The sequence below is a fragment of the Eleutherodactylus coqui genome, chromosome 3 (assembly GCF_035609145.1).
Source record: "Eleutherodactylus coqui strain aEleCoq1 chromosome 3, aEleCoq1.hap1, whole genome shotgun sequence".
Lineage (NCBI taxonomy): Eukaryota > Metazoa > Chordata > Amphibia > Anura > Eleutherodactylidae > Eleutherodactylus > Eleutherodactylus coqui.
The window spans coordinates 289941469-289955268 of record NC_089839.1 but is presented as its reverse complement, the minus strand read 5'-3'; the positions used below and the strand labels follow the sequence as shown (position 1 = coordinate 289955268).

Below are 13800 nucleotides of genomic sequence, written 5' to 3'. Positions count from 1 at the left end.
GCCAGCGCATTCGCAGCACAGAGGTACGCGGGGGGTTAAGGTAGTCTGAAGACCGTTCGCCATCTTAGAGGACCACAAGGGATATAAAATAAAATAAATCTTGGTATTTGTATAGTGCCAACTTATTCCGCAGCGCTTTCAGGTAATTATTACTTATTACCCCCCACCAAGCTGGGTTCTCATTTTACCGACCTCGGAAGGATGGAAGGCTGAGTCAACCTTGAGCCGGCTACCTGACTCACACGGGGATCGAACTTGCAACCTTCAGGTCGTAGGCGAGAGCTTACACTCTGCACCACACGAGGCTCAGGATATAACCCCCACCGGACACAATTTTGTTCCAAAACCAGAGGGTTGCTTTAATAAAGGCGTTACTGTAGAACTGCTAGTCTACGGATCTCCTGCTCAGTGAGTACACATTCCATGACCTTCCTGCAGGGGGAGCTGTTGTGTTGCAAATCTCTAGTTTGTGAGCGCTATTACTCCGTTGTTGATTTCTCAGTCCGCAGCGCTGAGGTCGGGTCTAGACAAGGGTTACCGCATGGTGACGCCTACAATTACCTGTAGCTGCAGGTACTAATCACGGAGTGTACAGGTGAACACGTAGCTATTGTTGGTCACACTCACAAGTATAATAGTATTTCTATCCCACCAACATAATCCGCAGCGCCTTATTACAGACAGCCATGGCTTTCTGCCATTGAGAAACCACAAGTTCCAGCATTCTAGACCAGAGCCCATTCATCACTTCGGGGATCTCCCCAATTTTCCACAAACTCTGAATGGCATCTACTACTTGTATAATTTTTCTTGATCTCTACCTGCTGTGTGCATGAGGGGGGCGTCACATGCCGAGGGGCACAGCGCCCCCCGAGGTTTGCGTTACTGCAGTATGCGGCTGTACGACAATTTTACTGTGCTGCTGTGTATAGAGCAGTACTTCTTGGGGGGGGGGGGGACACGACCTCTGAAATATGGCGCCAATGCAGCATGCCACCATTAACTCCCAGTGGTTTGCCACCGTATGAATGCGTAGGAACAGGGAGGCCCATTAGATTGCCACACAGGCCTATGGGTTGTATTATGGATTTAAGTCTGAGCAAAGGGTCTCTTCTAGCGTTATACAAGGCAGAGGCTACATGGCCAAATATCGCAGTCCGGCCCTGCAACGCCACAAGCCAATGAAAGTCAATGCAGCCTGCAAGTTCCAGCAAGCAGACAATCGCAAGAAAGCCAGCGAGTCTGAATGTCTGGCAATCATCAGGCCGCGGTAATCTGCGAGCCGCAGCGCAATCACACTTTACAGCCAATGATTTGCAATGTCACAGGGCTACACTGCAACCTTCGGGCGTGCGACCTGTTATACCCCAAAGTCACCCTGTAGCCCCGGCTGCAATGAACCAGGGAGACCGATAGGAGAACAGAAAGAAACTCCTCAAAACAGTAATACCCTGTTTCCCTGAAAATAAGACATAGCATGATTTTCCAGAATTTTTGAGGATGCAAAATGATTTTTCAGGCTTTTTGAGGATGCTTGAACTATAAGCCCTACTCCAAAATTAAACCCTGCTAACAGTTAATTAAAAAGGTCAATTTAAATAGTGTCCAGGCAGCTATACATGAAAGTTGAACAAAAATTGATATAAGACACTTACTTTCGGGTAGATTTTTTAAAAACTTTTCTTCCCATAATTCCATTCTGTCACTAATGAAATGCTAAGTGTTCATCACTAATCCGAGTGATGGAATCTATAGCCGTAATCTGCAGGGCCTCCTCCAATATAAATCACAGTCTATATGACTCCTTAGTACGGAGCGGCATGGCCCCCATACACACTATGAGAACCCTACAGAAATATTCCCCAGCAGCAGCTTCCCTCAGCTAATGCACCCCTATGGCAGCCCTAATATAGCCCTGTGCATGAGCCCTATAGAGCGCTGCCCCTTGTGGGGTGTTGCCTAAAAAAAAACATTTTAATAGTTAGAAAACAAAATGTATTTCTCTGCATTAGCTTCTCACTGCTAGGATCCATACTGAATGGTAATAGCAGATCTCTCCACTAGGTGGCAGCATGTCCTATGTTATACGAATGGAAGACGGCTCTAGTACTTTGGTATAGGACACACTGTAGGAGCAGATGGCTGTATAAGCACAGCTAACATCTAGTCCCGGTCCGTCTGGACCTGCTGATGGCCCCACATACGTGCGATGGTCAGGTAACTTTATAATCTGACCGTTCCAGTCCCGTTAGTAGAAAATAACTGGTTGTCCGGCGTCTTCAAAACCCCTCATCACATAAATCTACAACTTTGCTGCTCAGCATGCTGAATTAAAGAGGTTATAAGGGCCCATTTTCTGTATTTTCGATCTGCATTCTTTACTGACCGACTACAGACCGCACACGGAACTACACGAACATTCGCGCGCTCAGATGGGTTTTTTGCATGTTGCACCTTTAAAAAAAAAATTTTTTTAAATTGTGGCATGTTTTATTTTGGTCCGCACCCAGACCACAATCACGCACTAAAGTCTAAAGGTGCGTAAAAAAAAAAGGCAGCGAAAAGGCATAAGCATCAGTGTTCAGAGTCTTTTACTGCCGACCCCATTTTCAGTGGGTTGCGACATAACAGACATTCCTTGGGCCTTCATTTTTTTTTTCTTTTGCACGTGACGCATGGACGCAACACGGATGTAAAAACCCAACACATAAGCAGCACCACCACATGTAACACATGTGAATGAGCCCTAATGCTTAATAATTGATAAGCCCGCAGCCAACCGATTAGATTACTGCGGACTTCTGGCTTCAGTCACACATGCAGATTTTGCGCAAAAGCCAGGGGTGGATGCGGCGGAAGAGTCCTTTTATTTCCCCTTCCTTTCATATCCGCTTCTGACTTTGGCGCAAAAAACCTGCATCGCTCTCCGTCACAACAGCTGCAGCCTCCAGGAGGCTTTGCATGCATAATGTTTTGTTGGGAAGCACTGACTATTACCAAAATGCCACAATGGCCCCCCGCCCACCGCTGGCGGGGCGAAGGATATAATTAAGGAGGATGAAGCGAAATGAGCAGCAGCTGCTGGATTACATCATGGCAGGTATTTATAACAGAGCCGGATGCTGCAATCACACAGGAAGGAGGACATCGCCACCCAACTGATGGAAGCACTACAGTGTGAATGAGCCTCATAAATGAGATGCATCAGCCTGCGCTGCCCTCTAGTGGTCACAAAGATGTATTGCAGCAGAAAGGTAATATTAGGAATCCCAGCACCTGTAAGCTGCACCGCCATAGGAGTCAGCACCCAGCTTTTCAATACTGTTGATTCGGCAACTCTACCTCAAGACGGCGCTATAAATGCACATTACTGCGGCAGAATTAGGAATAACTGCAGTACAAGAATACAAAGCCCCATAACTGCAAACCTAAGAGCCTTCTAATTCTGCCCTCTCCCCTCGCAAGAATAAAGACACAGTAGAGATGGTGTCTCTCCTCCAATATATATTTTGCACAAGACACCCGGGGCGCCCTCTCCTCCACAGGGTCCAGGATGCATAAGAGGTAACATAGTAGAATTGTCCATCCAGTTCAGCCTGTTTCGCCCCCCCCTCCCCTCGTTGATCCAGAGGGAGGCAAACCCCCCTCCCCCTTACTGGCCTGCAGTTACCGGGCTTTTAGACCCCTTTTTGTACATTGGGGCCACATTGGCAATGCCCCAGTCCAATGGTACAACCTCGGTATCAATGGTGTCCCTAAATATAAGTATCACATTACTTAGTTCCCTTATACCCCTTGGGTGTTTTCCATCTGGGCCCGGTGAGTTGTTGATTTTAATCCTCCTTAACCGGCTCTGCACCTCCTCCTCTGTTAGGCAAGCAATACTTAGCGGGGGGGGCGTTTTATTCCCCGGCGTTTCGTGCGCCATTTCTTATTCATTCGTGATTACATAAAGGTGTTCATTAAAAAGTTGCACCTTGTCCCAAATGCGGGATTTATACTACAAGTGCGAGCAGGGTGCCTCTACAGGACAGTAGAAATCAATTCATAGAAGGAAGCAGCTTTCAGGCGGCTCGGCGGGGGCTCGCAGACCCCTCATCCACAAGCAGGAAGCCCCTGTGGCTCCTCAAACACCAGCCTTCTCTCTGCTCTCCAATTGTCCGATTACCAACTAAACTGCTCCGGGACCACCAACTGATTTTTTCTTAAATTCCCGCCCTCTCATAATGGCGTTGCCTACACAATGTCGCCCATACGCAATGTTCTGCATGCGCTACCCATAGAGAAGCATAGGGCTGTCCCTGTGCGATCCTCCGTGATGGAGCATGCTGCCATTACTTTCATGCAGCATCTACCCGCAATGTTTACACGCTAATGTGAACAAATCGATGAAAATCCATGTGCCTTCATTGATCCCTTCACCGCGAAATCACGGCCGTGTGAATGACCCCCACGCCAGAGCATGCCGCGTTATTTTTCGCAAAACCAGTGTGAGCCCTTATATTTGTAACCCCTTAGGGACTGGAAGCTGAAGACCTGAATCATTTTTTCCTCTTTGCATTCTATCAGCCATAACCTTGTTGGTCTGTGTAGCTGCACGGGGCGGCTCCTTGTACGTCACGCCGCCGCCATGTTCTGCTGCATCTACATTGGCATTTAGTTTATATTAACCTTTATTCTGAACACAGAAAAGGCAATTCTACTGCAGCATTTCCACCAAAGCAAGCCGTCTTGTGTAAAGGACAGGGATAACCACCGGGGACCCCAGAGATCCTGAGACTTCAGCCCCGGCACATCCTCCAATCCTGCGCATGCACGCCTCCGCTCCATTTACTTCAATGGAACCACCGGTGGAGTTCAGGCGCTTGGCCATCTCCAGCAGCCCCACCGATGTGAACGGGACAAGCCTGCAGTACGAAGAACGGCCGCTATACCACCACAAGATTCTGCGCACTCAGTCCTGCTCCAAAGTACAAACAACGAAGCGTCTGCAGCACTCGCACCGCAGCCCCTTCAATCAGATGATCGTGGGGGTCCTGGGCGGCGGATCTCCACCAAACAGATATTAATGGTCTATTCTGAGGATGGCCAGCAATTTTTAGATCTTCGACAACGACTATAAAATCACAGTGTCACTTAACGAGAACCAGGCAGGCCCACGGCTAAAATATTCACAATGTCGGCAATGAATATCTATGACGGAATATCACCAAAAATAGCAGGAAGAAAAAAAACAAAAAAAACCCAAAAACCAAACACACCCACTTCTACAACGTTTCCAAGTACACTCTCCTACCAAAAGTAATTGGGACAGCTGAGCAAGAATCAGAAGTAGTTTTCCATATGTTAATCCTTAGTGGGGCTCCTTTGGCCTTAACGACACTGAACACTTCATGGCATATTGTCTGCTAACATCTCATACACTTCAGCCGGAATTTCCCTCCATTCATTCTGCAAACATCTGATGAGTTCTCCCAAAGACGACCTGTCTACAATGATGTAAGGAATGTTGTGCAATGGAAGAATAGTCTATGGAGTGAAGAATCGCGCTACTCCATCGTTAAATCAAATGGCCGTACATGGTTGTGGAGGATCCTGGGTAACCCCTACTGCCTGAGGGTGCTGTGCCAAGAGGTAAGTCAGCGGAGGTTCCGTTATGGTCTGGGGATGTTTTACATGGCATGGTCTCGGCCCGTTGGTTGTAGTGCCAAAAACCATGAACACGGAGGTGACCCTGACATTCTAGACAATAATGTGCGGCCGACAATGTGGTAATACTCTGGAATGGTCAGCAATACCTCCAACATGACAAGGTGCCTTGTCACAGATCCAACGCTGGTTTATGTTGGTTTGAGGATATGGATGTAACACGATTGGACCGGCCTGCAGAGTCCAGACCTGAACCTACTGAACATCTTTGGGATGAACTGAAACATCAAGTCAGGAAATATAAACAGCGTCCATCTTCTTTGAGAGAACTTGCCAGACATTTGCAGGATGAATGGAGGGAAATATCAGCTGAAGTGTATCAGATGTTAGTAGACAGTATACCATGGAGAGTATCTGATGTCATTAGGGCCAAAGGAGCCACTAAGTATTAATACATGGAAATAAATACTTATTGTGATTCTTGCTGAAGGGTCCAATTACTTTTGGAAGCATAGCGTATACTAAAACGGGGAACAATGGCTAACGGTCAGTGGAACGCCTCAGCAGATTAGCGGGTTGATAACAGCCGATGATCAGGACTCACCTAGAAGGGCGACAGCTGCTCGTACCCGTTTAAAGCCTTTGTCGTCTTCCTGGAAATCTGCAGAAGAATAAAACACGGATGTTAAGGACCAGCGGCGGCATCATACAGAAAGGTGAAAGGGAACTGGTCAGATCGAACACGCTGCCCAAAGCGCAGGCATCATGTTATGGGGCAGGAGGAGCCGAGCAGAAGGATAGAGAGTATTATGGGGAAACATTCTGTATAAACTTTTTATTTATTTATATCTCTGCGCATTTTGAGCTGAACAGTCCAATGGGCGGAGCCATCAGTGATTGACAGCCATCTGTACATGACTGTACATACAGGGGTAGCTGTCAGTCACTAATAGCTCCACCCATTGGAAACTTCAGCTAAGAATGTGCAAAAAGGTTTAAATGAATAAAAATACAAATTGCACTGCATGTTTTCCCATAGATCTATACATATGGATCAGCTTCTCCAGCTCTAGGACGGGCCGCTGGCAGTGCGGACAACATGTCCCAGCTGACAGATTCCCTGTAAGTGCTCGATGAAGATTTTACTGGTTACTCTTTGGAATACAGCCTCAGGGACATTTTCTCCAAAATAAAACCAATCCATCCCCAATAAATCCCAGTCGTTCCTTCTGTCAGAAAATTAATTTTTGGACATTTTAGTCTTTGCCATTACAAGGAAAACCTGGGTGACAACCGAAAACCACCATGACATCTCCCTAATGGGTTGTCACTGAGCATCTCCAGTGTCTGACATTCAGCGGCTTGGAAGGTCTTGGTCGCGGCTCCTCTGGACGCCCAACCAGCTGCGGCAGGAAGAGGAGAATCAGCAAGACACTGAAGGAACTAAAAGCACTTCATACAAGGAGGACGAAGACTTCTGGAGAGCGTTCCTAATATGTAGCGTGTGAACTTCAGTCTCCAGGCCGCAGCTGCAGGAGAGGCGCACCCGGATATAGTCACTGCCGCTTTAACAAACTTTGCAAACATCAATACTTGAGGTGAAGAGAAAAAAAAAAAGAGAAAAATGCCTTTTTCTTCACTTATCAGGCCCTTTTCTACCTCCCATCTGGAGGACTAGAGTATCCAGTTACTATATAGACCGCCTCTATTCCAGTAAAAGCTGTGTAAATGGGAAGATGGAGCATGCTTCTACAGCGCCACCTATTGGAAGGCAGCATTACTGCAGGTCAATGTCTTACAGTTTAACAGGTCTTGCAACATTGTTTGGTAATATAAGCTAAAGCCAGAGTATTCTCCAGAAGGAAAGATCACCATGTACAGACGGGATGTTCAGGGCTTTGCCCCTCATCAGTGTGCGGTAGTTTGCGGGCTGAGTGAGAAGCCCATGATGTGGGTCAGGAAGGGTCTGGCTTCTTTTTAGGGAGAGCACCTAGTAGGTGTGAGGAGAGTTATAAGGCCATGCATGCTCCTCTGGGAAATGTGCAAATCGGAAGCTGGAACAGAGGAGCATGGGTGGCCTAAGCCTCCTCACACCTTCTAGGCGCTCTGTGTATAAGGCCGCGCTCAGACAGTTGCAATTTCCTGTGTACCGCCCCCAAGATATACATGCGCGTCACGCTGTGGGCCGCCAATCCCATGAGCTATATCGGCACGAATATCCATGTAAATACACGCCATGATAGAACATGCGGCAATTTATCTGGGGTGCGTATTTTGCGCAATATGTGTGAGCGGTAAGTGCAAGTCTATGGCCGCTTGTTACAGTGTATCACACTATTACAGCAGGGGCGTATTGGAGCCCCAGGAGAAACCCAACCCTCGCTGACCCAGGAGGAGCTGTGCAAGGCTTACGGTTCTCTGCGGTGCTACCTCGGAAGTAACACCGGTCACCCGATTCCCCCACAGATTACGGATCCCGGTAGCAACAAAACCGCTCTGTCCAACCCCCACTGTGTCCCTTACACATGTATCAGAATAATTACAATGTTCCAACAGATTAGTTAACAATCTACAGTTACATGGCGACGCAGAACTATTACTATTCTTCTCATAAAGCAGCAGAAGTTATTTGGAGCCTTTTACTTTTAATATATTAACCCTTTCCAATCCAATTTGTATCCTGGTTTTCCTAGGGGGCTTACTCTTTCTGCCATTATACAACGGCGCTATCTGCTGGCTAAAGCCAGTACTGCATGAGGTGACACGTTGGATAAGCTCTGACAGCAGAGAGGCTGGCAATATACAGTAAGAGAACCCCGACGGACGTCTTCCAACATCGGAGCTGTACAGCCTTAAATCATAATGTCTTCAGAGGTCAGACAGTGGATTGGAAAGGGGTAATGCAGAGTTTACAAAACTTTTTAAGTAGCCCAGCTCCTGCTGCGGCTACCCAGTTTGGGGTCATCAATTCAATTTTCCAAGTAGATATTTTGATTTTTCTGCTGCCCCGCTGTTTGCCATCTTCCAGCTGTGTGGGGATATCCTAAGCCATCCTGCCAGTACTGCACTGGCTGGGACTTCTTGTCCCACGCTTCTGATGTATAGCCCTGCTCCAATCAGCATCCGAATGCTCACCCCTAACCGGCTGTGCACTGCAATACTGCTGGAAGGGAGACCCCTAGTGGCAGTCATTTCAAACTTGATTTTCAGTGGAAAAAAAAGAAGTTAATGCCAGTATATTACCAGACTGACACACAGGCTGTTAGATGGACACGGACCTGTCACGCAACATCTGTTCACTCTAGACTCCTACGCTTCTTCATTACAGTTCTGCTATACCGCAACCGCCTGTTGTCGCCACTAGGAGGCGACCATTCAAGTGGATGGGATTCTCATACACAGCTGTGTACGGTTCACCCCTCAGTGGGCTTCCTGCGGTGGACGGATCCCTTTAAGAGCGCCTGTCACTTGTTTATGAGGCGCACTCACACGGCACTCTGAACTGGGATTTCCATAAAGCGCTTTGCATTCACCAGCTAACTGTCCAGCGCTGCAGATTTGCATCCACTATGATGGAGGCGACAAGCGTTCCCTTGGGGGAAGTATGTGCACCAGGCGGCTCCTTAACCCCGACCAATCGTTCAGATTGACCCCCAGCCCCCCCAAAAGAAATGTCATTTTATATTTTTAATTCAAGTCTCAAGTAAAACAGAGTTCAACAAAATAAATAAAAAAAAAAAAAACAAAAACAAAAATACCACAACCCCCTAATCCTGCGTTTTTCACACTGACCGCAGAGCCCAAGGCCTTCCGCACACATGAAGATTTAAATTGCGGTGCTTGCCACATTTTCCTCTAGTTTCCGGCAGCAGCGATGATGCGGCCAATGCCGGCTTTAACACTCCTTATCATTGGTGAGGTGCACTAAACGCCAAAAAACAGACGTCACCTCAAAATCCAGCAGCTGCCTGAGAGGCTCTACTGCAAACAATGGGAGCCTCTGACAGCGGTTAGCGCCGCGCTGGAACACAAGCACCGCACGGGTCACATGCCAAGAACAGGCTCCCATACCAGTCAGTGGTCCCTCCTGTCCATTATGTGAGTGGCCCACGAGGCTGCTGTAAGCGAAAGATGGCTGCCGCCCAAAGTCATGTGTAGACAGATATGCACACACACATATACGTGTGTGTGTGTAATGTGTGTGTGTGTGTGTGTAATATGTGTGTGTAATATGTGTGTGTAGTGTGTGTGTGTAGTGTGTGTGTGTAGTGTGTGTGTGCGCACCAGTGAGTGCTATATCTATCTGCTATATGTATATAATAGTGCGCGCCTGATAGATAAATGAAAAAAATATTATAAAAATATATCTATCTATCTGTATATATCTATATATATATTAATTAGTGTGCGCATGTGTGTGTATATATAATAGTGTGCACCACTGGCAATTATGGGGGACTTTATCACCAATCGGGCCGCTGTGGGGTTCACTTTTACTACACTGTTTTAGAATTACAATCGGCCCTTTGAAGGCAACCATAAGGCTTATGTGGCCCTCTGTGAAAAGGAGTTTGACACCCCTGCTTTACACTGCAGCTCTGCTCCCAGTCTTTATGTGTACAAGCATACAGCGCAGATATTTCATTACACGAATGTTATGTTTGGCAGTTAGGTCAGGCTCACACAATCCCCATACACTATCTTGATGCGTATGCATGCATGATAGGCGCCAAGCTAGAGCATGTTGCAATTTTTCGCACTCGCATTTCATGCGAGGGGCACAATTGAAAGTCTATAGGAGACTGGTACTGCGCATTTCACACGTAATAATCCAATGAGACCAGCCTTACTGGTAACGAGAGAAAAAAAACATATATGCAGATTACTATGGCGCCAACATATTCCGAAGTGCTTTAGTGAAATGAAGTCACGGAAGGCGGAAGAGGCGAATGTACATTGTGCTGTATGAGGACTTTGTACAAGTAAATCCGGCACTGGACCAATCACAGGGCCGATGCTGCCGGCTATACCTTCCCGTGACTTATGGCATCCGGGGTAAATATTTCCTGCTCAGTAATGCAGGTTGTGGAGCTGAAAGCAGCAGAGAAGAAACAAATATAGAACACGGATTTAGTGTTTTCCATAAATGGCCCCCATTACGGAGACATGAAGCCGACGAGATATTTCCGTACGTCCCGCAGCGCCATTTAGTTTAATAAGTGGGAAAAAGTTAGTAGCAAGAGATAACGGTACAAGATGTGAGCGGACGTGGCATCCGCAGGTAGGTTCACACCGCACCTCTTGTATGGCGTCTGCGATGCTGAATCCGCGCCCCGTTACTTTTAACAGAAATCCGATGGTCAGTACGGCGCTAATTATTCTCTGCACGAAGATATGAAGCGTGATGACCGCAAATAGAAGGCGAAGCGCTGAGCGAGAAGCCGCTGAAAAACGCTCTGCACGAGTACCAACGACCTCAGCGGGGACATCGGCGCAGTCATTTAACCGTTTGTAAAGGGGCCACAATAGGTTCCAATTAAATTGACTTGCCTTCCACAAAGTTTCCCAACACTAGCAAGAACAATGCAAAATGTATGATTCGTGTGACGAGTCTACGACCGCGGCCAGAGCTGCACGCGACTCGCACGTTATTTTTTCACAAGCATTAGACCCCTCGAGCCGAATGTTTTATACAGCTTAAAAAGTGAATAATAGAGACCAGTAATAAGTCTGATATGAGGTTATAAAATTATTCCTCCTCGTCAGACTACGACTACAAGGAACGGATCTTCTGGGGATTATCCGTTTTGGAAACGCTAGTGATCCTGTCACGAGTGAGGATCAGACTTTCATGGAAACAGTGCAATTTTTAATCAAAACCGCATCACTGTGAAAACAAAACAAAAAAAAAAAAAACCGCACGTTGGCAAGCTCTATACCGTGCTCACCTATAGGAATGTAGCCTTCCTTATACAAAAAGGTGCGACGGCCGGCATAAAGCACCAAATCACAGCGGCATGCAAAAAAATAAATAAATTTAAAAAAAGCCAAATATGTGAGAGGTAACAGGTCCAACACACTAATAGCAACTCACCCCCCCCCACATTCATTGGGGGTGGGGCAGTATGAACTGCGCTAGACTGACCCCATTAGTTACAACGGGGGTCCATACGGCTTCTTTTCTGCCCACCAATATTTTCCTCAGACGGTTGTCCGGATCGGTGCTGGAAGCTACAAACTAAACCTCCATCACCAATGTGAACAAGCCTTAAAGGGGGTGTCCTAGATAAACAACCACACAGCCAAGTTATCCATGCTGAACTCCAACAAACAAGCTTCTACTCACCTCTGTCTCAAACACAGACTTGAATGGAGGACCGGGCAACGTCACAAGAGATGTGGGGACCCCGAGGAGGACAACGCAAGCTTCTTTATGTTTCAGCATTGAGAACCTGATATACATCCCCTTTAAGACAATGCCTTTAAGAGATTTACATATTACCTGACAGAAGAAAATACACGGTGAACTAAAGTATCTGTGAAAGATGACCAGGACTAGAACTCATCACTACTTGGCCAACTTCAGGAACCTGGACACCTGTAGCTTTGTAGTGGTTCTTTAGTAAGGAACCACAGATTACTATGAACCCTTCAGACCCTGACCAACCACAGATTACTATGAACCCATCAGACCCTGACCAACCACAGATTACTATGAACCCATCAGACCCTGACCAACCACAGATTACTATGAACCCATCAGACCCTGACCAACCACAGATTACTATGTAGCCTTCAGATCATGACCAACCACAAATTACTATGAAGCCTTCAGACCCTGACCAACCACAGATTACTATGAAGCCTTCAGACCCTGACCAACCACAGATTACTATGAAGCCTTCAGACCCTGACCAACCACAGATTACTATGAACCCATCAGACCCTGACCAACCACAGATTACTATGAAGCCTTCAGACCCCGACCAACCACAGATTACTATGAACCCATCAGACCCTGACCAAGTGTCCATACAAATAAAGGCTAGAGCTACTCAAACACTTTAGCCTATCACAGCAAAAAGTTGCTGACAAAGCAGAAAAAAAACAACTCAGCAGCCCTCCACAAAAAGTGAACAAAAGTTTGGAAACTTTATTCACCTTTGAAAGGTCGTCATAATGCTGGACTATAAAATGCTACACAAGAGTTAATAAAGTTCCCATCTGTCTGAAGGGACACAATAGATATATGGGCTCCGTCTGCAGACTTACAACCAACCACGTCTTTCTTCTATGCGTCCGTATTTCTCACGAATGTGTTTATGGGGGATTTGACATGAAATGCCCATTCTAACCACAGAGTGACCAGTGTGCCGTGTATGCCATCAGGCCGGCAATATCTGCTTGGGACGGCCGACATAAGGCATCTCTAGAGTTTTAGATCTTGCATGTAAATCGCAGAGTCAACCTTAGACCCAGGATATTTTATACCTAAACGTCAATGTCATAGAGTACAGATGATCAGCATTCGCAGACTCCGCACATCCTTATCACCGCTCCTACATCAGCTGCAAGGCTGAGGAAACCAACCAGGAGATACCAGCATGGCGAGAACCAGCGAGGAGGAACAGATCCATCACATTCAGCGAAGCACTAAACCTCCACAAGGTCATTACTCATACAGGAACTAAGAAGTCACAGCGGCCCCTACAAATAGTTCAATGGTGGATCATGGAAAGAGGAACGGTAAGAATTTGGGGGTGTTCCCACAGCGGTTCCATTCTGGGTTTCAGTCTCGGCTGTAGAATACAGCACTGACCGATCCCTGACCGGAAACAAGCAGAACCAGTCAGTTATATTGTGAATAGGACCCAACTATGGTATCCCATAGTATGTATATATACACTCACTGTCATATCCGAACAAAAGGATCATTTGCTGCGGAAAACTGACCCCTTGTAGGGAGGCTCTAGTACCCTGTTGTACCGCCTCTAGCTTGGATACAAGATGTGATACGGGCATGGAGGCTCTAGTACCCTGTTGTACCGCCTCTAGCTTGGATACAAGATGTGATATGGGCAGGCATGGAGGCTCTAGTACCCTGTTGTACCGCCTCTAGCTTGGATACAAGATGTGATACGAGTGGGCATG

General features: G+C 46.9%; 1 protein-coding gene across 1 annotated transcript in view; it reads right to left on the bottom strand.

Moving 5' to 3' along the window:
* The window catches only part of GNG12 (G protein subunit gamma 12), an 86787-nt gene that overhangs the window by 36560 nt on the left and 36427 nt on the right, over positions 1-13800 (bottom strand). The window contains exon 2 of the mRNA XM_066597648.1: positions 6254-6310. The gene's annotated coding sequence lies outside the window, so the exon portion shown is untranslated. The remainder of the gene's footprint in view (positions 1-6253; positions 6311-13800) is intronic.